Raw genomic sequence first — 24,300 nt, forward strand, 5'->3', positions numbered from 1 at the left:
ATCATTCCTTATCAATATATACAAACCCACCTCAATCTTTTTAATGGCTGCAGTGTATTCCATGGCTTGCAATATTCATTGCTTTATTAATCAGTTTCTTATCATTGGACATTTACATCATTTCAGTAGTTCTTTATTAAGTAAGATGGTGAACTAAGTCACACTGAACATAGATATTTCATGAATGTGCAGACATATAGAGAGAATATAGCTCTGAGAGTTGAATTATGGGGTCCAAAGGTATGTGAATTTTACAATCTTTAAAGCTTTTGCCAAATTGTCCTCCAAAGAGCTTTACCAGTTCCCTCTGGAAATGTAGAGGAATGACTCCCCACAACTCAACACAGTATGTTGTCAAACTCAGTCCAAAATCTGAATGGCCTCTTTTATTCAGACATTAACAGTAAGTCAGAGTCACACTATTTTAACAGCTTCTTTTGCTTTTAGGGACTATAACAGACCAAACAGCCATCTATTCATCCATGTAACAAATAGGCATTGAGCTCTTATTAATTCATTCAAGAACACCTTCTATGTACCAGGCATTTTGCCAGGGCTGGTGATACAATGATCCCGGATTTTATTGACAATGAGAGAGACAGACATAATCACATACAAGAGCTTGGAAGGAAAAGCACAGAGTCTGTGAGAGTGTAAAACAGGACAGTCTGTTCTGGTCTGGAGTGGCTACAAAAGCTTTCTTGAGAAATGCTGTCTGAACTGAAGGATGAACAGGAAATCATGGAGGGTATGATGTATATGTGTGTGTACACAGGCACACACAGAATTTTTCCAGATAGTAGAGAAAAAGCATGTCACCTTCTTCAAAGATCCAGAAGGACAGGATGTGGAAGGAGGGAGGGGCAGAGACCGTGAGGAAACCAGCGCGGAGGGCACTATGGGACAAGTTCCTCAGCCTCCAGGGAGGAGTGAAAGGTGCCCAGCCTCAGGTGAGTCTGGTAAAGAACTGGGTGATAAGGGCCATCACAGGGGTAGATTTCAAGAGCAACTGATGAGTGAATCCCCATGGTTTCAGTTCCATTGGCTGCTTGTGTGCTTGATTTGTTTATTTAGTTTATTTGGTTTTGATAAATACTAATACTCTTTAAGGCTTTGGTCTACTTTGGCTTCCTTCATAGCTCAGTTAGTAAAGAATCTGCTTGCAATGCAGGAGACCCTGGTTTGATTCCTGGCGGGAGAAGATCCGCTGAAGAAGGGATAAGCTACCCACTCCAATATTCTTGGGCTTCCCTTGTGGCTCAGCTGGTAAAGAATCCACCCTGCAATGTGGGAGACATGGGTCCTCTTCTTACTATTTTATCCTAAAGGAAGGGCCAAGAGATATAAAAATGTCAAACTCCAGGAGTTTCTACATGTTCTCATCAGTGTGGTGAGAGGTGAGCCAAGACTGATGGCACAGTCCGCCTCAGGTGGGTGTCTTATCTCTCCAGGTACGTGTTATAGTGCTTCGGATATTGACTAGGCAGTAAGACAGACTAGGTAGTAAGACATTTCTGTGTTTTAGAATGAATGCAAAAGAGAGGTTAAAACTAAGTAGCTGCCCTTTGAAATTATTTTTAAATGAGTTGGAACCTCAAACTTGGTTTATAGTAACATGATATACATGCCATAAAGGAAATATAAATGAGTAAATGACTATCTCTTTGGCTGTTGATACACCATACTTTTCAAAAAAGCTTAAAACATGACTCATAGAAATATAAATTATATACACAAGGAAAAGTGTATAACTCATTTATTGATGAGGGGACCAGTAAAATGTTAAGTCTGGTTCAGTGGAGATTTTAAAGAACAAATTTATATAGTCAGACAATGAAAGGGATGCTGAAATAACTTGCTAGTAGATGCAAAACTGTTTAATATTCTACAGAGTAATAAGCTGCAATGTCTGTGGGTGTTTGGGGCTATCTTTTCCATCAGATGGAAACCAAATCCATCCCTGTCGGATAAAATTGTGTTGTAATGAGAAGGAATAGTTTGTTTTATTTTCAAATTAGAATCATTTCTCATTGCGATCAGTTTTCTACAAGTGAAACTTATCCCTGCAGAGCTATAAATAGTTTAGTCAATAGGAAATCAACAAGACCTGCCCAGAAGTACTGCACTAACAGAACATCCTGTAATCCCCTCTGCTTTTAAAAACATTGTATTACAGGGCATTAACTGCAATGAACTCAGAGCACTTGGTTATTCCCAAGGATTTTATGACCACATTATCATCCCCAAAACGATGTTTAGAAACGAGTATCCTGTTATTGCACCAAGATTGAAAGAAGTGTTCATAACATCACATATTATTAAGAGCTAAAAATTAGCACCTGAAGCAAGCTAAACTGCAGCCTATAATTAATTATTCTCATAGTCCTAGCTAGAAAGATCACTGCTCTTTGAACCACATTTTACATCTCTATTTCTGTCTAGTACAAACCCCTGATTTAAGCTCTCAGTCACAGAAAGCAAAGCCTTTAAAATGCCTTTCAATTCTTTAGTAACATCAATATAACATTCAATTACTAGCTTTCTTTTTGACTAGAGACCTTTGTCAAACACTGTATGAAGGTGATAAACAGAGTAAATTTTGTGGTAGAAAGCATTATCCAAAGATGCCACTTCCAGAATAGGATGTCCAATGCAAAAGTGAAGGATGAGCAGAAACACCATCTGGTCTGTGAAAGAAAAACAGAATAAGGTGCAACCAGAATCTGACATTAGGACATCCTAATAGGAGACATCAAAATCTAGCAGAACAAAGAACCAGAGTTCAGAAGTGTATCAGTCAGGGCTCAGAGAAGCTGAACCATGATCAATATTGTGGAATGAAGAATTTCATATAGAGATTGCGGGCAGAGATGGGGGAAGGAAGGATCTGAAAACGGGAGCTGAAGATTTGGTGAAAAGCCCTGGTTTTGGTGTATGAGTCAGAGTTCGCAGGAAATCTTGAAGGGACAGTCACCCAGCTCTAACATTGGGCGGGAGACAGAGGGAGGGACATTGGCTCGTCGAGGCTACCACTTCTGTGTCTCCACAGCAGTGCATTTAGTGGCAGGCCCAGTGTCGCCATTGAGCAGAAGGGCTGGCCATTGGGAAGGACAGATGAATACACAGTGGGGAGGCACTTCTCACCCCCGCACTCTACGATGACCTTCAGGACCTTTCGTTTCTATCTTCCCCAAGTCTTGTTGAGTGTCATTTTCAATCAGCTCTAACTTGGAACCACCTAAGGAAGGGGATTCACAGACATGCAGCTGACAGTGAAACAGGCCAACATACAGTGGGCAAGTCTGAAATCATCTTGTGGTAATGAATTCAAATAAAAGGCATAAAATGCCAGACGACATGACACTTTTAATCTCTAAGATTCTCTCAGAGAGTACTTATGACAGACAGACTTACTTTGAAGAATGCAGACCCCACCACTAAAGACAGGCCAAAAGTACTGAAGGACCAAGCAGCGACACGTATGGCTGTGTCTGTAGCCTCCCTGTAAAAAGAGGAAATGGATGTTTCGTGTTCGTCAGTCTGGGGGAGGGATTTGGACTACTTGAACCGTGCCCTAGTGGTCTGATGTGAACCCTCATCATGACCAATTCACAGTGACTCCTTCCTTGAGAAGGAAAGCATCTTTCAAGAAATGCTGGTCTCCATTTGGTTGATGTACTTCTAAGCTCCTACTTCCAATTTGATACAAAGTTTTCGTTTCACTGTCTCCTCTTTTTCGTCTCCTTTTGTTTTCCTTTTATTCTTGCCTTTTTTTCCCCTTCACAGGTCTGCATTTATGTATAGAGCACAAAATGGTAGATGGATTGATGGATAAGATCAGAATTCATAATAATGGGAAAGAGAAATGGATTGAGAATCAGAAAGCCCGGGCACTTTTGTAAGTATGGCGACTAAGGATGAAATTCTTAACAACTCTGAGGCCCCACAGAGTAGATTTCCATAAGATTAAGAGAAAAAGTACATGTGTTCTACTAGAAATTTGCTTTAGATATCTACAAGGCATTTTAATTTAACAAAAACTCAGAGAACTCCTACAGTAAAGCACTCTTTCCACCTTTGCTCAATCCAGTTTCCTACACTAATTTCATTCTGGAACCCTTTTCCCCATAATTTCTATTAATATTCTGCAGATGAAATACACTTTGGGAAAATTCCAGATGATGTCCAGGGTAGTTCTTTCACCTCTACGAAACCCTGAACTTCTCCATTTTTCTCTTAAAACTCAAACCACTACATAAATTTGAGTTACTAATTGAACGTTGATCTGCCTGGAAAGGGACACTTTTTTTTTGAATAAAGATTTCGCTGAGGGCTAGTTCAAATGGCAATTCATAAGATGTAACTGTCAGGGCTTCCCTGGTGGGTCAGTGGTAAAGAATCTGCCTGCCAGCGCAGAAGATAAAGGTTTGATCCCTAATCCGGGATGATCCCACATGCCTCGGAGCAACTAGACCCATGTGCCACAACTCTTGAGTCCATGCTCTAGATCCCAGGAGCCACAACTACTGAAGCCCCTGAAAGCCTGTGCTCCGTAACAAGAGAAGCCACTGCAATGAGAAGGCTGTGCACAATAGATAGTAGTCCCCCTCCTCCGCTTGCCACAACCAGAGGAAAGCCTGTGCAGCAATGAAACCTCGCACAGCCAAAATAAAGAAACACAATTATATTTTAAAAAGATGTAACATAAAGTGAGAAATGAATTTTCTGAATGTGTCTCCAGTTAAGAGACCAAAAGTGAGTTGTCAGTGTTTTTCAAATACTCAGAGAATAATCTCATTCAAAAATGTTGTTTTTGAATTCCAACAGCAGTGATATGCAGAAAAATATCACCCTCCCAGTTTGTATTGGACTACATCAGATCTTCTAAATCAGGAAGGCCAGCTAGAGTTCTAATCTTCCAAGTACTTGAGATAGATCAGTTGGTGGAGGGTTGGACAGCTGTTGGTTCTCAGTGGAAATAAGTTCAGTCATCCCGTTATGTTGGTCTTTTGGGTTTACCACTAGGGGTCACTAAAGAGAGACGGGAGATAGTCAATCTTTTCTAAGTAATTCCAGAACAGCCATGGGCTTTGGACAAGATGCAGGTGAGTGCTTCTCTAACTTTAATTGGCATGTGGATAACCTGGGGGATTTTGTGCAGATTTTGATCCAGGTTGGGATGGGGTGGGGGTGGGGGCTGAGATTTCTCTATTGCCGTCATTTCCCAGGTGATGTCCATGCTGTTGGGGCTAGAGTACAGGTTGTTGGGAAAAGCTCACACTCAAGATGGAACATCGCCTTAATCCAGCTCTCTTGAAGGAAATGGAGATTATGTCTCATCCAGGCTGGGTCCATAGTTCTTCTCATCCTCTCCTCCTCCCTCTCCTCCTCTCTCTTCTTCCTTCTTCTCCCTGCTCCTTACCCACTTGATTCCCTCCACCTCCTCTTCCCTTTTCTGCCAGCGGTAGTTTGAGCTCAATCATCTTGAAGGACACCTTCCCAAATATTTGTTATAGCTTTTCCTAACAAAATCTAGCTTGGTGGCATTAGTATCTATTTGTGAAATACTCATTAAAGAAACAGAAGCACAGCAAACAGTCAAATGCTTATTTCTCCTGAAAATTTTCTCTTTTGTGTATGTTACATTTTATATAAATGAGTTAAACTAGTCTGATTCTGGTCTGCTAGACCAGAATAGATGGGTACATCATATGTCTTTGGCGTTAAAGGCTATTTGATTTTATTCTTCAGTGCGTGCGTGCTAAGTCTCTTTAGTCATGCCCAACTCTTTGAAACTCTGTGGACTGTATCCTGTCAGGCTCCTCTGTCCATGGGATTCTCTAGGCAAGAATACTGGAGTGGGTTGCCATGCCCTTCTTCAGGGGATCTTCCCTACCCAGGGATTGAACCCATGTCTCCTGTGTCTCCTGCATTGGCAGGCAGGTTCTTTACCACTAGCACCTTCTGGGAAGCCCCAATATAATCTTCAGTCCCAACTACAAATTTATTTTAACCAATAAGAAACCTATTTTGTTTTTTTTCAGAGCTGAGAAAAAAAGACAATTGCCTACATAGAATCCAGAGTTTCATCTTCCACTCAATTCAGTAACTCAAAGGGAGTAAAAGTGAGTGATACAACAAATCTCTTTTGGTGTGAGAAATTTGTAAATGGATCTTTATGTAGACAAAGATAAAAAAAGTTGTAGATTTTTTTCCCAATTATAATTCAGAAAACTTGGAAAACACAGAACTTTATTTTAAAAAATAGTACTAAAATACCATCACTCAGGGATAACCACTATTAACAATTTTTGGAGATATTCCAGGGATTTTAAAAATATTTACATGCACATTCTCCTATGATTATGGAATACTGTTTTATAATCCGATGATTTCACTTCGTGATGTAAATATTATCCCTTTTCCATAACTATTTTTTACTCTAAAATTGCTAATGGTTTTGCTGTAATATATCATAAATATTCCACAATTTATTTAATTAAGTCTCTATTGTTGGATATCCAGGTTGTTCCTAACTTTTCAGACTAATAAAAATATTTACAAACATTGCTATACAGACATAGTTTCCCTTACATTTCATTATTTGGTTTGGAAAAGTTCCAAGGGATAGAACTTCCAGGTCAAAAGCTTTTGAAGTATGCTACTAAAGAACTATTTGGGAAAGATGCTCAACTATATGCTGGCAGCAGGAGGTGGTTAGGGGACTCTGAAGGCAAGAACAGTGCAAGGGGTTACACACGAAATCTACAGTCAGATTGCTCATATTTGAGTCAATCTTGGAAGACTGTTTAATTTCAATGCTTCTGTAAAGTAGAGATGATACTAGCTCCTACACCATCAAATTGTTTTGCAGGCCAAGTGATGGAATATACGTAAAGCTGGACATGGTAAGCAATTAACAAATGTCATCTGCTTTATTACTGTTGTTATTTTCCTTCATGCTCAGTAGTAATCCCAGAGTCTTTAAATGCCAACTGGTCTATAAACTTGGCTTCTGCATTTCTGCCAGGGGCATCTGTTGAGGTCAAGGAGACTGGCTAATGACTGGGGAAAAAAAACCTGTGAAGAGTGGACTTCAGAAGAAGGAGGTATAATAAGGCTGTTCTCCCCTGAAACCTGGGAAGGCTCACTGCAAACCTTTCCCAGAAATGAAGGCTCAAAAGAAATGCGCCAAATGGAAACTTTCAGGGGTACCAGTGCTACCCTTTCAGTTCATACAGCAGCCTCTTCATCCAAGAGAAGACAAAGAGTAGTTTCTGCGGAAGGACAAACTCAAGCCACCTTAAAGAAGAGGGTAGGTCCCTGTGGCAGGAGGGACCTGGGAGACGTAAAGCTTCCTCTGGTTTCCAGTTACTGTGGGGACACTTAGGGGTGTATCTCAGGACAGGAAGGAGAAAATATTTCCTTAGGATATGAAGGTGCTACTTGAAAGATGCGCTGAGGAGAGAAATACAAGTATCTTATTAATAATTTGTAATGGTGTGCAGGGTGGAGACACTTAAAAGGAAATTAAACTTCATGGTGATGAGGTGTGTCTGATTCAGACACTTTAGGAAATGAATGGTTGCAAGCTGCATTGGAACTCTCCCCACCCCACACCCCAGCCTCAGGCGCTGGGGCCAGAACTCACCCCACTTCCCTGAAGAGGGAACAGGAAGGAGGACACCAGCTGCCGGAAGAGGTCACAGGAAGTGTGTGTTGAGAATGGGGAGATGGAAGACCATGGGAAAGAAGAGGGTCCATAGGAACCTCCCCCGGTCTGGGGTGCTGGCGCTTGGGGTCCCCACAGGGAAGAGAGGAGCCTTGTGGCTGCAGAGGGACTCTGTCCCAAGGACACCCTCAGGGGGTTCACGCAACTTGAAAGTGAAAGTGTCAGTCACTCAGTCGAGTCCCATGGACTCTAGCCCACCAGGCTACTCTGTCCTTGGGATTCTCCAGGCAGGAATCCTGGAGTGGGTTGCCATTTCCTCCAGGGGATCTTCCCGGTCTAGGACTTGAACTCAGTACTCCTGCATTTCGGGCAGATTCTTTACCATCTGAGCCACCACGCCTCAGCAAAGAACTTCCACCTTCATGGGGAGCTGGTGGGAAGGAGTGACACGGTCCTAAGGAGACATGGGGAAAAGCCCCTCACTGTGGAATGTGGATGGTGAGCACCCGGCCTCAGAAATGCTGAAATCAACTTGCCTGTGTCTTTGCACAGAGGTGCTAGAGAGGCACCACAAACCGCAAAAGTGGAGGCCCCCACAGAGCAGAGCTCAAAAATCCAAAAGTGCCAACGACAGACTGGTAGGACCTCAGAAGCTCATTTGGGAAAATGAGGCGGACTTCCTAAAGAACATTCTAGTTTTTCACAATTAGAGCAATTTAAAAAAGTGGCTGAGAAAGATGTGTCCCTATCGCATAAACTAGAGATCAGCAAAGTTTTCCTGTGACAAGCCAGGTAGCAATATTTTTGGCTTTGTGGGCCATGTGGTCTCTGCTGAAGTTCTTTGTATTAAAGTCGGAAAGAAGCCACAGCTAATACATGAGTGAGTGGGTGTGACTATGTTCCAAAAAAATTTCTTTCCCCATATAGGGAGCTGCCTGGGTTTGGTCCACAGGTCATACAGGTCACAGTTTGCTAACCGGTGATGTACATAAACATCTAGAACATTAGATCTTTTTTTTTTTTGGTTTCAGAAATTAATTTAAGAAGCCTGTGTGTGGCACTCTGTTATACTGACTTCAGATTTACCTTAAGCATTTGTTTCTGAGCCAACATGAGCGTATGGACTCCAGTCTCCTCACTGGGTTGTGAGGATCTTATCGAGATGCGAGATCTACAGGGCACATCACACATGAGGTGTTCTGTTTGCAAATTCACTTCTTCGTGTGGTGAAGCTATATTTGAAACATACTCACATATAACATGGAGAAGGCAATGGCAACCCACTCCAGTACTCTTGCCTGGAAAATCACATGGACGGAGGGGCCTGGTGGGCTGCAGTCCATGGGGTCACTAGGAGTCGGACATGACTGAGCAACTTCACTTTCTCTTTTCACTTTCATGCATTGGAGAAGGAAATGGCAAGCCACTCCAGTGTTCTTGCCTGGAGAATCCCAGGGATGGGGGAGCCGTCTATGGGGTCGCACAGAGTTGGACACGACTGAAGAGACTTAGCAGCAGCAGCGCATATAACATAGATGTGAGAATCTTAATTCCTGTGAATTTTAAAAAGCTGGCTCTTGAAATTTTGTGACCTAATTTGCAAGCAGGGTTCAGTTCAGTCGCTCAGTCATGTCCGACTCTGCGACCCCATGGACTGCAGCACACCAGGCCTCCCTGTCCATCACCAACTCCCAGAGTTTACTCAAATTCATGTCCATTGAGTCAGTGATGCCATCCAACCATCTCATCCTCTGTCGTCCCCTTCTCCTGCCTTCAATCTTTGAAAAGATTGAAGAGAAAATCAAAGAAGAGAAACCATTACAAAGATATGTGAAACTATGAAAAGATGATAAACAGATTCAAAATTCATGCCACGTGAAAGACACAGAACTGAAGACCTGCGCCTTGCCTGTACTCCCCCTCCTTTCCCCAGAGAAGATATGAGATGGACTCACTCTTCTCATCTTTAAAGTAAGCTGCATTCATTTTTCTGTAAATATTAATTCAATACAGATCCATAACAAGAAAAATAGCTAAAACAAAATGGAAGTTTATTTCTATAAAATTAAAGGAGATTGAAATTTGACAAGTCCAGCTGGTATGGAAGTCCTTTTGGTATCCTCAGGGACCCAGGCTCCTTTCTTTTTGTTGCAACTTTCTAAGCCTGGTCATGGTCCAAGGTTGCTATCCAAGCTTCAGTCATCACATCTGCGTTTTGATCAGCAAAAAGGAAGATAGAAGGAGAAGGGTACATGTCATTGGCCAGAACTTAGTTACCCACCCACATCTAGCTACATCAGAGAGTGGGAAACGTAGACTATTTAGGTGGGTAACAATGTAGATAGAGGAGCCTGGTGGGCTACAGTCCATGAGATCACGAAAGAGTCAGACACAACTTAGTGACTAGACAACGACAATAACAAAGAGCCCGGATGAAAGTTGGGGTTCTTTTTTTTTAATTAGAGGATGATAGATATTGAGAAGCATCTACCCATAGAGAGTGTGCTCAGTCACTCAGTTGTGCCTGACTCTTTATAACCCCATGGACTGTAGCCCACCAGGCTCCTTTGTCCATGGGATTTTCGAGACAAGAATATTGGAGTGGGGTGCCATTTTTCTCCAGGGGACCCTTAGGGAGAGACAGGTATTAATTTCATAATGATTCAAAAGTATAAGTGATTAGCTGTGAGAAGTACTATGAAAGAGACAAAAAACTACTGGAGTCAATAAAAGTCTGTTTGAGAGAGCAGGGAGTGTTTAAAAAATACTACTCTTGAAAAGGGACTCTCAGCTGGAACTTGATTGATGGGTAGGTGTCATCCAAGCATAGAAATAGTAGGAAGAGCCTTCCTAGCAGAGAGCACAGTGTATGCAAATCCAGGCATCCTGGAGAGCTGGGCTCTGCCATGGTCCAGCAGCTGAATACAGGTCAGCATTGTAGACCTGGCAAGTAGTCAAGGGAGAGAGGCCTGTGGCTGAGCTGGGAAGCTGGGGAGGACTCAGAATATCAGGCGCTTTAGAAGTCATGTTGAAAATTTTGTTTTAGGCTCAACAGGAAGTCATTCAAAGATTCTAATTGGAGGGCTGGCTCCATCTGATTTATGTTTCAGAAGGGTCCTTCTGGCTGCCTGCTGCATGGGGTTGGCTGGCTGTAGGGTGGGAGGGCGAGGAGGTTCCCAGAGCAGGAGGCAGACAGTGGATGGGGACAGACAGTAGAGGTAGAACAGAGGGGTCTTGTAAGGACTGGCTGTGGGGGATGGGCTTTCTGGGTACGATGGTTAATGCTGAGCACCACTGGCCAAGAGACTCTGTTCTTGGGGGCGTTATTAACTGTCAAAGCCTCAGTCCTTAGGGAACAAGGGGTGCTGGCTGCTAATGAGGCTTCAGTCTTCCTGTCTGGGATCAAAGTGAAGAATCACAAAACAATAAGATGGGCTTCCCCAGCAGGTGTTTCTAGCATTTGTCCCTTAACCACCTTAAAAAGTCTTTCCTGTAGCTCAAATGGTAAAAAATCTGCCTGTGATGCAGGAGACCAGAGTTTGATCCCTGGGTCGGGAAGATCCTCTGACGAAAGGGATGGCAATCCACTCCAGTATTCTTGCCTGGAGAATTCCATGGACAGAGGAACCTGGCAGGCTACAGTTCGTGGGGTCACAAAGAGTCGGACACGACTGAGTGGCTAACAAACACACATACACACGCACCTTAACAAGGGTCCATGTCACTTGATCAGCATCTGGTTGGCTTAGAGCCCCCAGGGCAAGACTGGAAATGACAGGGTAGGGAGTAGAATTGTTAAGACATGAAGGGAGGAGATTCATTCCTTAGGTTCACACCCATCTAGGTGGTGTGCTATCTTGGTGCTCAGGTGACTGATGGATTTATTCCAGTCTGTAAGGTTAGGCCCATCAAAGCTGCCTGTGTTACTGTTTGGAAATGAAGCTTTTTCTCTGAGTCCCTGACCAACCACTGATCGCAAGAAGTTGGCCTGTGTTTTGAGGTCATTCCTGGACTTGGGTTAAAATTATAAGCTTAAGACAGAAACAAACTGTCACTTCCTTGTAAATCAAACAACACTGATGGAGCAAAGCACAAATTCAAAGGTCAGCACTGACATGACTAAAATGTTTTCTTTGCTTTATATTTTAATCGTGCAAGGATAACTGGAGATGAATACTAAACACAGTGTAGTTGAGAGTTTTGTTTTCGGAGTCTGGACCTACGAAATGAGCAACCCCACCACATTCACTGTGAGCCTGGTCAAGAATTGCAGTTTGGGGCAAAAGTGCTAAAACACGTGAACTGAAGCAAATGGTACAGATGGAACACGTGAAGAGTCCAGATTTGTTATCAATATCCTCTCGTCACCCCCGGTCAATGTGCACAACTAGATTTATCTTCTTGCAACAGACATACAAAAATATCACATTCCTTTATCATCGAAATGTTGCAACAGCATTATCAGAACTCCTTGGGGGCCTGATTTTCTTGGTAGAGGAATTACTGACACCCAGCTCGGCGCTCAAGGCTGAAGAATGTAATTATCCCATGATCACCAGGAGTACTTTGTTCCCTGGATGTCTCTCATCTACGGTGCATTTTCTGGATGCCTTCCTCTTCCATTAAAGCATTTATGTCTATAGACGTGCTTTAGAAGTCACCGGGGCTCTAAAAAATTAAAGGGAATGAATTTTAAAACCACAGTTATTTTACCTACTTCTTGGAAACAAAAAATAAAGGCTGACATCTGGTAAGTAAGAAACTTCCCCTGGAACTCAAGTAACTAACTTTTATTTTCTCATCATGAAAGGGGCGGATCTCCATTGGTGGCCTTTCTTATTTACACCACACACATGGCGATGGCTCCGACATCCAGTTCCTTTAGTATAAACAGAAAGGATGGCCTTTTTCTGTGGAAGTTAATGAATTGAAAAACAAAGCTGTTCTGTATACCCACTTCTTCCAAACGAATAAAAGAACTACAGTGTTCTGAGACTTGGGCAAAATAGTTGCATTCAAATTAATTTTGCCCCTTTTACTCTCCCCCTCCCCACTTCCCACCACTCCCCCCCAACTCGCTTTTTCAGGAGAAAAAAGAACCATTTAATCACCTTATAAGGGCAGAGAGCATTAAGGGAATAGAGCGAGAGTCATGAGGCCCAGATCTTATTCTTGGCTCAGACGGGGCCTCACTGGGCGATCCTGGGCCATCCCTTAACCGCGAGCCTCTGTTGATGCAGCTGTAATATGGGGATGCAGATGTGTGTGTGTGGTACCGATGTGGGACCTCGGGGAGAGGTCCAAAGCTGAATGTGGGGTCCATTTTTGCTGGTTGTACGCTATTTCCAATTTGAAAAGGCTGTCTGCAACTCAGGAATTACAAAGTGACCTGGTATGTCTTAGATGGATAACTGGTGTATAGATGCATGAAAAAGAAAAAAAAAAAGTCCTAAGGGCCTCCAGGTCTCTTGAAATTAGACTGCCAGGGCAATAAGAGCTGCTAGTATCTGATTTTATAAAGAGCTCATCACAAAAGTAAAGTATGGTTCATGGTTTTTGTTTTTTTTTTTCCCCTAAAAAATTCATGTGGTGTTTCCTATAGTGTATTTGAAGAATAAAGGAAAAAAAGAGTGAGCATGTCCAAGTTCCTGTAGGTAGCACCTGGGAGCCCCTCTTATGGTGGAAATCCAGTCAAATTCTGTACCCAGGCAGGGGCCCGAGGGATGTCACCCCTTCCTCTGGAATTTGATTGTGTTCACCAACCAGAGTCACTTGATGCTAAGTGCAGGTCCCTTTTGCAGGGTTCCTCATGAACCCAAGCAGAGGGAACAGAACCTGGCTGAGACCACCTTCTACCAACAAACATGCCACTCCATGCTTCTTCTGACTTTGTGGAAGCCCAGCAGACCTGCCTTCTCATGGCTTTCCTTTCTGCCCCAGAGCTCCCCTGCCCTGCCACCATGGCTGTCCAGACCTCAGCTCACCCATCAAGTCATAAGAAATGGTCTTAACAGGGACAGTAAAAAAGATTCACGTCCAGTAGCCAAAAGCCTGAAGTTGAGAAAGGAGACCCAAGAGTTTGTCTTACTACTGTTGTGGTGGGTGTCTTCGAACTTGCAGGGTGCTTGGAAATCACAAGTGGTAATGGTGATTCTGACCCAAGAAAGCTGTGGAATGAAGGCTTCAACCCACCCTTCTCTCTCTTCCTCCTGCAAACACTTCCCTTAACTCTACCTGTCCAAAGAGGATTCTTAGTCACGAGAGACACAGAGTTCACATTTGATTGGCTTCCAAACATGCCTTTTAAAAGTTCTGTGCTTCTCTACATATGTACTTCAGGTGTGCTGGGACTGGGTCTTTTTGCACACCTTACCTGCTTTACTTCCCCAATGGCTCAGTGGTAAAGAATCCACCTGCAATGCAGGAGTCAAAGGAGACATGGGTTTGATCCCTGGGTCAGTCCCCTGGAAGAGGAAATGGCAACCCACTCCAGTAGTCTTGCCTGGAGAATCCCATGGACAGAGGAGCCTGGCTGGCTACAGTCCAAAGGGTCACAAAGAATTGGACACGACTGAGCATGTGGTAACCATCAGTTCAGTTTAGTTCAGTTCAGTCACTCAGTCTCGTCCTACTCTTTGCGACCCCATGAATCGCAGCACGCCAGACCTCCCTGTCCATCACCAACTCCCGGAGTTCACTCAGACTCATGTCCATTGAGTCAGTGATGCCATCCAGCCATCTCATCCTCTGTCATCCCCTTCTCCTCCTGCCCCAATCCCTCCCAGCATCAGAGTCTTTTCCAATGAGTCAACTCTTCGCATGAGGTGGCCAAAGTACTAGAGTTTCAGCTTTAGCATCATTCCTTCCAAAGAAATCCCAGGGCTGATCTCCTTCAGAATGGACTGGTTGGATCTCCTTGCAGTCCAAGGGACTCTCAAGAGTCTTCTCCAACACTACAGTTCAAAAGCATCAATTCTTCAGTGCTCAGCATTCTTCACAGTCCAACTCTCACATCCACACATGACCACTGGAAAAACCATAGCCTTGACTAGATGGACCTTTGTTGGCAAAGTAATGTCTCTGCTTTTGAGTATGCTATCTAGGTTGGTCATAACTTTCCTTCCAAGGAGTAAGCGTCTTTTAATTTCATATCTGCCATCATCATCTGCAGTGATTTTGGAGCCCCCCAAAATAAAGTCTAACACTGTTTCCACTGTTTCCCCATCTATTTCCCATGAAGTGATGGGACCAGATGCCATGATCTTCGTTTTCTGAATGTTGAGTTTTAAGCCAACTTTTTCACTCTTCTCTTTCACCTTCATCAAGAGGCTTTTAGTTCCTCTTCACTTTCTGCCATAAGGGTGGTGTCATCTGCATATCTGAGGTTATTGATATTTCTCCTGGCAATCTTGATTCCAGCTTGTGCTTCTTCTAGCCCAGCATTTCTCATGATGTACTCTGCATAGAAGTTAAATAAGCAGGGTGACAATATACAGCCTTGACGTACTCCTTTTCCTATTTGGAACCAGTCTGTTGTTCCATGTCCAGTTCTAACTGTTCCATATATATACAGTTCCACTGTATATATTGTGGTAACTATATATACCTACTTTCCTTTCCTTCCTCTCCTGCTCCAGTCACTGCCAGAGTGAAACAAGAAAGTGGCCATGTTTTCCTTAAAAGCTGACACCCACCCTCCCCAACTCCAATGCTTGCAAATGGAGTCCAAATTTCTTTGCAGTGCGTACGAGGTTCTTCCCCATCTGGCTCTGACCCAACTTCATCTCCACTCCCTCTCAATTCCGTCTCTCCCCCTACCTCTTTCTAAACAGCTTCAGGTCTGGGAACACATTATTCCTTCTCCTGTAGTCCGTTACCTGCCTTTCCACTCTCTTATTCTCCCTGCTGAGTTCCCATGCATCCTTCAAGACCCAATTCAAATGTGATATATTAAAGCCTGGGGCTGCTCCCACCTCTGTCTGTGGGCAGAGTTAATTGCTCTTTCCTCTGAAGTATCACTGCCCCTCTGAGAGTTTCTCTTCCAGAGGAAGCATCACACTGTAGGGGACCTACTGCTCACATGCCCATTTCTCTCCCTAAACTATATGTTCCTTATGGTCAGGGGTAAGATCTTATCTTTATGATACTAGTTCCTAGATCAAGGCCAACAGATGTTCAATTAGCTGGCCAAGAATACATGTATTCAACTCTAGGTTCCAATCAATATATTCCTTTGCTTTAGAGTTTGAAAATTTCTAGAAATTGAAATCAGTGACTTCTTAGATAAGTTTTCTGAATTTTGGAACATAGGTATAAGTGTAAGCTCACCATTAGAACCGGTGCAAAGATGAAGATACATCTTAGAGTACAGAAAGAAAAGTGTTAGTCATTCAGTTGTGTCCGACTCTTTGCAACCCTGTGGACTATAGTCTGCTAGGCTTCTCTATCCATGGAATTCTCCAGGCAAGAATACTGGAGTAGGTTGCCATTCCCTTCTCCAGGGAATCTCCAGTTCAGTCTCCCGACTCAGGGATTGAACCAGGGTCTTCTGCATTGCAGGCAGATTCTTTACCACCTGTGCCACCAGGGAAGCCCTAGAGTATTTCACCTAGAGTGCAGAGCTTTACCTAGAGCACAGAGCTCTAGGTCAATGAAAAAGTCCTGTTTTAGATAAACTGCATTTGGAAAGAAGTTCACAGACACTGTTGTTGCTAAGTCACTTCAGTCATGTCCGACTCTGTGTGACCCCATAGACAGCAGCCCACCAGGCTCCCCCGTCCCTGGGATTCTCCAGGCAAGAACACTGGAGTGGGTTGCCATTTCCTTCTCCAATGCATGAAAGTGAAAAGTGAAAAGGAAGTCTCTCAGTCGTGTCCGACTCTTCGCGACCCCATGGACTGCGGCCCACCAGGCTCCTCCGTCTGTGGGATTTTCCAGGCAAGAGTACTGGAGTGGGGTCCCATAGCCTTCTCCAATACACTAACCTGAGTAGTAATAACACTTCAGTTTTCCTCGGTGTTAACTGTGATCAGACACTGCTCAGTCCTGCCTATGCGTGTACAATGGGCCCCTGCAACAACTTTTCAAGGTGGGTATTAGGATTATTACTCCAATTTCATAGGTGGGTAAACTGAAAATGTGGCAAGTTTCAGAGTCATGTAGCCGGTAAAGGAGGTATGAACCTGGAGGGCCAATGCTGGAGCCTCTTTGTTCCACCGCCACCCATTGCCACCACCACACACACAGTGCCATCTGATGAGCAAAGGGAGTCTGGTCGGTTGTGAAAGAAACATGAATAACAATTTTAGGAAACACCATGTGTCGACTACTGTTCTACCTATTAACTCATTTAACACTGGCAATGACCTTGTGAGAGGGGTACAATTATTATCCTCATTTTACAGATGAGAAAACAGAGACAGAGAAGTTAGCCGTTTGCCCAGAGGCCATGTAGCTAATAAGTGGCAAATTTGGGATAGAAACCAGACTGGCTGGCTCCAGAGACCTTGCTCTTAACGACCCTGCTCGGCAATCTCCCAGGAACCCTGGGACGAAGATAGATGTTCAGACAGGATCCAAAGCTGTGGGAGCATGAAGAATTGGAGGTTCTCAGGGACCATCCCCAAGGCCCACCAGAAAGCCCATAAGCTCCTTTCAAACTCCCCTAAAGACGCATAACCTCTAGGTAAAAACAATACTCTTACAAGGCAAATGCAGGCTTCATGAGATGCAGTCCAGAGGACCACCCCTGTTTCTTCTAAAAAAACATTCTGGGACTCTCAGAAGGCTCTGTTCTCAAGGGTCCTGCTATTGCCTGGATCGATGCAATCAGTGTTCCCTCCAACTTCCCCCATGAGCATCATCTTCTTCTAGTATACGTAGCTTCCCTCTCCCTTCTAGCATCTGTTTATCACACCCCAAACTTTCCTTATAACCCTCACTTGGCAGGACCCCTGGTGGCCTCCTTTACCTGTCAACTTGATTCTGTCTGATGACTCTCTGTTTACTTCTCCACTTCAAGCACAGCTACCAATCATTTTATTCCTTTAGCTTTTTTTGACTCACTTTTTTTTGGAAGGAGGGCACTGATAAGTCTCGTTCATCTTTTCAAATAAGATGGCACAGGTTGCTGGCCAACCTATAAACTTACTGTCCTTGGCCCAGGTATGAGGACTTTGAGCTTTGGGGAGACAGATGGGGACAAGAGGGTAGTGGGCAGGGCAAAGACACACAGGGAAAGACATGGCCACCTAAGGCTGCCTCTTCATCAAGGACTGAGGGCAAGGTGGTCCCTTTTGAAAAAGCTACAAAAATGGAAGCCACAGTGATGGATGAGGTGGGTAAAATACCGTAGACTGTGAACAGTCTCTCTGTTGCACATATAACCGACTCACTCCAGATCCAAGAAATCTTACCCTATAACTAGAGGCAGAGGGTGTTCCTACTGGTTAATATCTGAAAAACTAACTGATTCAGTCAGGTCCCAGCAGAAAACAGATGGCAAAGGCAGGCAGGATAAGTAGAGAGAGTTCAGTGAAGGAACTATTTACAAAGCAGTGAGTGGGCAGGGTATAGAGAAGCCAACAAAAGATGGTGATGCACTGGGGGGCCATGACCATCTCTAGCCCTAAAGGGCAGGGTAGGGAGTGGTCACTGGAGCCCAGAGACAGCTGTGCCATCACTGTGTCTGTGTCTGCAGGAGATGGCCACCCAACAGCCCCATGGCTTTGGGGAAAGGAATACAGTCTCTGCTCACCTGTGACTCAGAAGGAAAGGAGCCAGGAAACTCAACACCCACCTCCCTCCTCTGCCTGCTCTTTGATCTACTGCCAGGGCCTCGCTCCGGCTGCACCACGCTGGAGCCAGAGGGCAGAGAGGCCCACATGAAGATTCTGTGGAGTCTCCCAGGGCACACAGAGCATGGGGAGAAGGTGGAAGGGGTGCAGGACAGGCGGGAGAAGACACTCAGCACAGTGATTTCCTTGTCCTAAGGCCCTTGTTGTCCTGAGGTAACCGCACTGACGTGGTGCCTAAGAAAGTAGTGTATTCCTTGCTTATTACATTTCACATATTTTCAAGGAAATCAGGCTGTTAGCATACCACATCCTGGAGCTTCAAGTATGTTTTCCTGGGATCCCATGAGAATTTCCACTTCAGTGGAGTAGTTGAATATTCCCATAACACCAAAAAGGAACAGATGTGGGAGAGAGAGGGACACAACAGACCTCCAAGGACTCATCGTTCAGCTGAAGGCATGTGGTAGGGCTGGCAGTGAGGCCCGTGGGCCAGGGACAGGAGGGCATGTCCACACCTCAGGGGATGGCAGGATATGACCACCGTGGCAAATGTCAGGCGTCCAGAACATAAGGTGCAATCTAGGAGAGAAATGGGAGACAGAAAATGCTCAAAGGGATTTATTCTGAATTTATTAAGGTTAAACTTCTGCCGCGTGGTAGAATGGGGGTTTAAAAAAGAAATAACCCTTAATGTAAAAAAAAAGAAAAAAAAAAAATTTTTTTTCGCACGTGCCCCTGGGAGTGGCATATTCTCTCCCCACAGCAAATTCTATGGTTGCTGTTTTGAGTGGAGAATAGCATTTAAGCCCAGAACGACAGCGCAACTCCCATATCTGCATTTTCTTTAGGATAGAACTGTTCCCAGAGGAGGAGTTTGTCCTGAGTTAAAAGGTGTTAATTGATGTAAGTGTTCAAGTCTATAAAAAGTCGATGATAGAATAAGATATGGCACTCAGTGAAAGTCGCTTCATTATTTCATCTTTGAAGGCCCAAATGAAGGCATGTTTAGATAAAAAAATACCTCCCAGGGAGTTAAAAATGTACTGGCCTCAAGTATATCTCTTTCCCATCACTCATGCACGTTCACACGAAGAGGAAACCACTAAGGGAGGCTTGATGTTTAGTTGTTCTAGAAGTTGGTGGGAGGCAGGAAGGTTGAAGGTCCTGGCATGCGCCTCTAATTTATTTCCTTCTACTTTCCCAAGAGTGGGAGAAAAAATATTTGTGAACTTCATATTATTAAAAAGTTTGTGCTGTCTGCTTAGCCCTTACCTATAAGCCTTTCTCTTCTCTAGGCCAAGAATGAGCTTCGATCTCCAGATTAATTCACTTAGTAGACTCTGATTTTGTGTGGTTCCCCAAAAGGTAAGTATGAGTACTTTTTTTTTTCAAAAAGTCTCTTTGACCATTCCGCTGTGTCTTTTACGCCTTCTTCCTGCAGCCTTAGCCATTCCACACATGATTGCCCAAGGGCAAAGGCACATTTTGAATAGCCTTTCTGTTTCTCAAGCACACACTTGCATGCTCGCTCTTTCCCTTTTAATCTCTTTGTGTCTTCCCAACACACAATTAATACTTAACAGGTGATGGCTGGTGTTTCCCTAACAAAATTGAGGACTCCAAGCCTTCATCCCCTACTTAAGATGAATGGTGATAGCACACATGACAATCCTCCTGGGTAAGAACCTCACTTTGGGCATCTGAGCATTCCTCTCCTAAAGAAATTACGATACTCTCCTTTCTTCCCTGTAGCTCAAATGGTAAAGAGTCTGCCTGTAATGCAGGAGACCCGGGTTCGATCCCTGGGTCGGAAAGATCCTCTGGAGAAGGGAATGGCAATCCACTTTAGTATTCTTGCCTGGAGAATGCCATGGACAGAAAAGCCTGGAGGGCTATAGTTTGTGGGGTTGCAAAGAATCAGACACAACTGAACGACTTAACACTTCATTTCACTTCCTTTCTTCAGCTATCCTTGGGCAGTGATTTTCATATTGCAGGTCCTAAAATCAATGCAATGGCTCATGACTAGCATTAAACAAACAAAAAACAGTGAAATAGAATTTAAAATATCAAAATATGCTGCATACATTAAAACAAATATGAGAGTGTTGTTTAGTCATGCCTACTTGTATACGCTTGTGTTGGGTTACAATGTTAAAATACATTTCTTATTATGGATCACCTTAAAGTTCTGAAGTCATTGAACTCAGGTTATCGATAGGCAAATTCTTCAATTCACAGCCACATTTTTGAAGGCTTGGCCTTGTGCTTTGGTTGACCAGGTGCTCTGTTAGACTTGAAGGTCCTTGCCTATCCATGTTTCCAATTTCTTAAAAACATTTACATTGCTAATTCAGTGCTCCCAAGTGCTGCTCTCCTCCCACCAGGTAATCCTTCTTCCAAGTGACATTCCAGGGCTCAGAAAGGGATTACCTAGAGAGCCATTCTAGAGAGCCTAGCCATTACCTAGAGAGCCTAGACTTTGGATTCTGCTATCTAGGAAACTGTTCAGGGGTGAACCTGGGACTGATCTCATAGAAAGACTTCTGTTCTTTCCTTTCCCTCTGGCACACCCTTTCATAGCTCCAGTTCTAGACCCACCAAGCCATGGCTAGGAGATCTTGGAAATGGCAGCTGTGAGGGGATTATTACTGCAGTCCCAGGGCAGAGAACGCTCCAGAGGATTTTTGTAATATCTTCCTTTCTGTCTACTGACTTTTTGAAAGGTGCATGACATCCCATCATTTCAAGCCCAAGAAATAATTTAAACTTAAAAGTATCAGTGATTCGACAAAATTCTACCAAATAATCAAACATTCTCTCCACATTTCTTGAGCAACAGTTTTCTGTGTCAGAAACTCCAGCAGGAGGCAGGCACTAGGCTGGATATACCATAGGAAAGAAAACACAACCTCAGACCCTCAACTCTATGGCAAAAGACAGCTGTCCTAAGAAATCATTATGATACTTGTTTTCATAGACATGGGAATAAAATGCTGTCATTTCTCAGAGCAAGGAAGTGTCACTTGATCTGGGGAAAGAGGGGAAAGGTTTTACAAAGGAGGAGATGCTTGAACTGTCTTGAGGACCTGGGGGCATGGAGCTGGCTTCAGAGGGGACTCCAAAGTAGACTGCGTGCATGCATGCTCAGTCACTCAGTTGTGTCTAACTGTTTGCAACACCACGGACTGTAGCCCACCAGACTCCTCTGCTGATGGGATTTCCCAGGCAAGAACACTGGACTGGGTTGCCATTTCCTTCTCTAGGGGATCTTCCTGACCCAGGGACCGAAGCCCCATCTTCTTCAGCTCCTGCTTTGGCCAGATTCTTTACCACTTCATCACCTGGGAAGCCCTAGGGCTGGGTTGTAAAGAGCTTCATATGCCATATTTAAGAGGATGTATCATCCCAAGGGCAACAGGGAGCCAATAATAGTTTTAAAGCATATGATTCATATGATTTAACTTATAAACAAAAGTGTTTAATCCAACTCTGTTTGAAATAACAAACATTAGAAAAAATCAATTGTTGGTAATCAGAGGGTGTGTTCAGTAAATCATTGACTATCTATACAATAAAATAACATATGCCTCCTGTTTCACAAAAAATATGAAGATGCTTTTAATATTCATTAGCGTAAAAAGAGTGCTTGTTGCAATTTTATTGAACTTTTTAAACATTTACTACTGTAATACTTTTCCTTAAATTCAGTTAAATCGACTTTGAATATTTTCAAAGATTGCCTAATAAAAGTCCTGTGCAAAATGAGAGTCTAAAATAAAAGGAATAATAGGGAATCACCAGATTCAAATATTCTAAGTCCATACGAAGGGTCCTTCTTTGAGTCTTATACTGATGGTAATAAAAAAATACAACTTTTCCTTCCTTGTCACAAATTTCAGCCCCAGGTGATTTTCCTGAGATTTGTGTCTGTATTGCCACCCCATTGTCATTCCTTTGCTTTTCAGTGTTCAGTACTCTGCCCCTTGCTCACAGAAACCCTGCGTCCCACCCCTAGATGCTTATAGGAGGCCTGATTCAGCTGACAGCCAGGCAGCTCTGTCACAACAGCAACTCCTGTTCTATTCAGACAAACACGGTAACAAGGAAGAAAGAGTTCCTCTTCTCTTACCTGGCAAACCAGCTATTCTTTTCCAGCTATGAGTTTCATCATTTTTCTAGGGGTTAGATTCTATCATATGCTAGATTATTTATCATTCATGATGGACATATTCTCTTCACAGGTTGGACTAGAGAAACTGAAAAAATGATGAGAATTTCTGTATATTTCCAAGTGGTAAGAACCAGTACGAAGATAGAACAGAATATAAACCTCAGAATGAGATTCTAGAAAATTTAAGAATTTGATACACCCTAAGAAAAATAATATATAAATAATGTATCTACAAATGAAGTACCATCCCAAAGGTTATGCAAATATATATCCCATGCTGTACATTTAATAAATTTTGCAGAATGATACAAATTCTACTACAGATTTTCTTAAAGAGCTTCATCTTTAGAAAACTTCCCAAAGATCTTCTCTAGAAGTATTTCCCCTTCCCAAAGTTCAATGCTCATAGTAGCTACCAAATATCTCTCCTTTCTGTCAGCCACACAGATTCCTCATTGCGTCCATGATCTCTCCTTCAGCATCTCTCTTCCCTTCTACCCTGTACCATAATGGACCACATCAGTGGTCACTAGGACTTCTGACCTGCCCCCCATCCTAGACCTAGAATTTCTACACTTTCTTATCATCCCTTGCTCCCCATGGACAAAACACATTGCAATTCTTTGGAAATGGAGACTTTTTCTCACATCAGTGAAAAATTCATGGGCATTTGGGGAAATAAAATTCTCTACCTTGTTGACAAATCAGCAAGGATGGATTATTCAGTAATTGATGGCTGACACTGCTGAAGCTGAAGTGCCAGGCCACCTGATGCGAAGAGCTGACTCATTGGAAAAGACCCTGATGCTGGGAAAGATTGAAGGCAGGAGGAGAAGGGGACGACAGAGAATGAGATGGTTGGATGGTATCACCGACTCAATGGACATGAGTTTGAGCAAACTCTGGGAGATGATGAAGGACAGGGAAGCCTGGTGTGCTACAGTCCATGGGGTCACAAAGAGTCAGACACAACTGAGCCACTGAACAGCAACAAGTACTACTAGCTAACTACCCGTGGAAAACTGTTTAATTTTCTACCTCACACCAAAATACATTCCAGATGGTTTGAAGAGGTAAATTTGTAAAATAAAAACCTAAATGAACTAGAAAAATACAGGTGGATGTTCAACTGGTCCCATACAAATAGTAACACTAAAGACATTGGCTACCACTTCATAAAAATACGAAATTCTGCATGTCATAAAATGCTACAGAAATGTTTAGAAATGAAAAGCTAAAAGAATATTTGCAACAGTTATGACAGATCAGTGTTTCTTCTTGCTAACTTCTAAAAAAAAAAAAAACCCTTTACAAGTTAACATAAAGAAACAAGCATGTCACCAGGAAATTGATAAAAAATGGTAAGCAGACAATTCACAAATATCTGGAAAGCCAATAAATACTGAAAAAAAAGACGCCCAGCCTTCATGAAGCTAACATCCCTTTGAAGGTATGGTCTTGCTTTGGTAGAAGGAGTGGACCAAGCAGGTCAGGAAAACTGGCTTGTGGCCAGTGGGTGATAGCAAAATCTGTCCTGCTGACACTGGGTGCCGACTTGGACCTGACATGTGAGGACAGGATTTGAGAGGTGTATCCTTGCAGGATTTTTTCTTGTGAGGCTTTGGAAGTTGAGTATGTGGTAGAACAATCACCTCAAC

General features: G+C 43.3%; 1 long non-coding RNA gene across 3 annotated transcripts; it reads left to right on the top strand.

The window, feature by feature from the left end:
• The first annotated feature begins 250 nt into the window (after nucleotides 1-250).
• Nucleotides 251-13,246, top strand: LOC133253008 (uncharacterized). Of its 3 annotated transcripts, none has more exons than XR_009738148.1 (4): nucleotides 251-950; nucleotides 1,172-1,430; nucleotides 3,787-3,898; nucleotides 6,045-6,868. It is a non-coding gene; the product is annotated as an uncharacterized LOC133253008 (long non-coding RNA). The 3 variants fall into 3 exon arrangements; XR_009738147.1 differs by adding an exon at nucleotides 6,875-13,246 and having other exon boundaries at nucleotides 253-1,430; nucleotides 6,045-6,125; XR_009738146.1 differs by having other exon boundaries at nucleotides 259-1,430.
• The last annotated feature ends 11,054 nt before the right edge of the window (nucleotides 13,247-24,300 follow it).

Source organism: Bos javanicus, chromosome 8, assembly GCF_032452875.1.
Source record: "Bos javanicus breed banteng chromosome 8, ARS-OSU_banteng_1.0, whole genome shotgun sequence".
NCBI classification, from domain to species: domain Eukaryota; kingdom Metazoa; phylum Chordata; class Mammalia; order Artiodactyla; family Bovidae; genus Bos; species Bos javanicus.